This window comes from Chiloscyllium plagiosum, unplaced genomic scaffold (assembly GCF_037043375.1).
Source record: "Chiloscyllium plagiosum isolate Xiang-an unplaced genomic scaffold, Cpla_swu_hap1 HiC_scaffold_228, whole genome shotgun sequence".
NCBI lineage: Eukaryota > Metazoa > Chordata > Chondrichthyes > Orectolobiformes > Hemiscylliidae > Chiloscyllium > Chiloscyllium plagiosum.
This window is the reverse complement of record NW_028270367.1, coordinates 83,745-87,500: the sequence shown is the minus strand read 5'-3', so window position 1 is coordinate 87,500 and position 3,756 is coordinate 83,745.

Sequence of the window (3,756 nt, the reverse complement as noted above, 5' to 3'; positions counted from 1 at the left end):
TTAGGCTCAGTACAAATCAGTAACCAACGACACTTAGAATTTTTTAGAGTCAGTACAAATCAGTAACCAGTGACACTTAGATTTTTTAGGGTCCAAACTGTGATGGGAGCGAACTTGACTGCTCATACCGACTTTGAGTGCTCGAGGCCGGCTAGCCCGGCCGGATTTGACCCGGTGGTTACAAATCAGTAACCAAGGACACTTAGAATTTTTTCCAGTCAGTACAAATCAGTAACCAGTGACACTTAGAATTTTTTTGAGTCAGTACAAATCAGTAACCAGTGACACTTAGATTTTTTAGGGTCCAAACTGTGCTGGGAGCGAACTTGACTGCTCATACCGACTTTGAGTGCTCGAGGCCGGCTAGCCCGGCCGGATTTGACCCGGTGGTTCAGCCGAAGGTCTCGACTTTGAGAGCGGACCGGCCCCCGCGTTCGGGCCGATTTTCATGCATTTCCCAAGTCGGCAAGTGGTCCAAACTGTGATGGGAGCGAACCTGACTGCTCATACCGACTTTGAGTGCTCGGGGCCGGCTAGACCAGCCGGATTTGACCCGGTGGTTACAAATCAGTAAACAACGTCACTTAGAATTTATTTCAGTCAGTACAAATCAGTAACCATCGACACTTAGAATTTTTTCGAGGCAGTACAAATCAGTAACCAACGACACTTAGAATTTTTTAGGCTCAGTACAAATCAGTAACCAGTGACACTTAGAATTTTTTAGAGTCAGTACAAATCAGTAACCAGTGACACTTAGAATTTTTTTGAGGCAGTACAAATCAGTAACCAACGACACTTAGAATTTTTTTGATGCAGTACAAATCAGTAACCAAGGACACTTAGAATTTTTTAGAGTCAGTACAAATCAGTAACCAGTGACACTTAGAATTTTTTTGAGGCAGTACAAATCAGTAACCAGTGACACTTAGAATTTTATTCAGTCAGTACAAATCCGTAACCAACGACACTTAGAATTTTTTCCAGTCAGTACAAATCAGTAACCAGTGACACTTAGAATTTTTTCGAGGCAGTACAAATCAGTAACCAACGACACTTAGAATTTTTTTGAGGCAGTACAAATCAGTAACCAGTGACACTTAGAATTTTTTAGGCTCAGTACAAATCAGTAACCAGTGACACTTAGAATTTTTTCCAGTCAGTACAAATCAGTAACCAAGAACACTTAGAATTTTTTCGAGGCAGTACAAATCAGTAACCAAGGACACTTAGAATTTTTTAGAGTCAGTACAAATCAGTAACCAGTGACACTTAGAATTTTTTTGATGCAGTACAAATCAGTAACCAACGACACTTAGAATTTTTTCCAGTCAGTACAAATCAGTAACCAGTGACACTTAGAATTTTTTTGAGTCAGTACAAATCAGTAACCAGTGACACTTAGATTTTTTAGGGTCCAAACTGTGATGGGAGCGAACTTGACTGCTCATACCGACTTTGAGTGCTCGAGGCCGGCTAGCCCAGCCGGATTTGACCCGGTGGTTACAAATCAGTAACCAGTGACACTTAGAATTTTTTCGAGGCAGTACAAATCAGTAACCAGTGACACTTAGAATTTTTTCGAGGCAGTACAAATCAGTAACCAGTGACACTTAGAATTTTTTAGGCTCAGTACAAATCAGTAACCAACGACACTTAGAATTTTTTTGAGTCAGTACAAATCAGTAACCAGTGACACTTAGAATTTTTTTGAGGCAGTACAAATCAGTAACCAACGACACTTAGAATTTTTTAGAGTCAGTACAAATCAGTAACCAGTGACACTTAGAATTTTTTTGAGGCAGTACAAATCAGTAACCAGTGACACTTAGAATTTTTTCCAGTCAGTACAAATCAGTAACCAACGACACTTAGAATTTTTTCCAGTCAGTACAAATCAGTAACCAGTGACACTTAGAATTTTTTCGAGGCAGTACAAATCAGTAACCAACGACACTTAGAATTTTTTAGGCTCAGTACAAATCAGTAACCAGTGACACTTAGAATTTTTTAGAGTCAGTACAAATCAGTAACCAGTGACACTTAGAATTTTTTTGAGGCAGTACAAATCAGTAACCAACGACACTTAGAATTTTTTTGATGCAGTACAAATCAGTAACCAAGGACACTTAGAATTTTTTAGAGTCAGTACAAATCAGTAACCAGTGACACTTAGAATTTTTTTGAGGCAGTACAAATCAGTAACCAGTGACACTTAGAATTTTATTCAGTCAGTACAAATCAGTAACCAACGACACTTAGAATTTTTTCCAGTCAGTACAAATCAGTAACCAGTGACACTTAGAATTTTTTCGAGGCAGTACAAATCAGTAACCAGTGACACTTAGAATTTTTTAGGCTCAGTACAAATCAGTAACCAACGACACTTAGAATTTTTTTGAGTCAGTACAAATCAGTAACCAGTGACACTTAGAATTTTTTTGAGGCAGTACAAATCAGTAACCAACGACACTTAGAATTTTTTTGATGCAGTACAAATCAGTAACCAAGGACACTTAGAATTTTTTAGAGTCAGTACAAATCAGTAACCAGTGACACTTAGAATTTTTTTGAGGCAGTACAAATCAGTAACCAGTGACACTTAGAATTTTTTCCAGTCAGTACAAATCAGTAACCAACGACACTTAGAATTTTTTTGAGTCAGTACAAATCAGTAACCAGTGACACTTAGAATTTTTTAGGCTCAGTACAAATCAGTAACCAGTGACACTTAGAATTTTTTAGGCTCAGTACAAATCAGTAACCAACGACACTTAGAATTTTTTTGATGCAGTACAAATCAGTAACCAAGGACACTTAGAATTTTTTAGAGTCAGTACAAATCAGTAACCAGTGACACTTAGAATTTTTTTGAGGCAGTACAAATCAGTAACCAACGACACTTAGAATTTTTTTGATGCAGTACAAATCAGTAACCAAGGACACTTAGAATTTTTTAGAGTCAGTACAAATCAGTAACCAGTGACACTTAGAATTTTTTTGAGGCAGTACAAATCAGTAACCAGTGACACTTAGAATTTTTTCCAGTCAGTACAAATCAGTAACCAACGACACTTAGAATTTTTTTGAGTCAGTACAAATCAGTAACCAGTGACACTTAGAATTTTTTAGGCTCAGTACAAATCAGTAACCAGTGACACTTAGAATTTTTTAGGCTCAGTACAAATCAGTAACCAACGACACTTAGAATTTTTTTGAGTCAGTACAAATCAGTAACCAGTGACACTTAGAATTTTTTTGAGGCAGTACAAATCAGTAACCAACGACACTTAGAATTTTTTTGATGCAGTACAAATCAGTAACCAAGGACACTTAGAATTTTTTAGAGTCAGTACAAATCAGTAACCAGTGACACTTAGAATTTTTTTGAGGCAGTACAAATCAGTAACCAGTGACACTTAGAATTTTTTCCAGTCAGTACAAATCAGTAACCAACGACACTTAGAATTTTTTTGAGTCAGTACAAATCAGTAACCAGTGACACTTAGAATTTTTTAGGCTCAGTACAAATCAGTAACCAGTGACACTTAGAATTTTTTAGGCTCAGTACAAATCAGTAACCAACGACACTTAGAATTTTTTTGAGTCTGTAGAAGTCAGTAACCAAGTGCATTTTTGAATTGGTTACTGACTTCTCCTTTCGAGTTGCGGCTGTGGTTGGCTTCAATTAGTCGTGGGGGCTTAATTATCGCCCAGGGGAGCATGCCCCGGTAGTGTGGCCGGGGACGGAGTGCC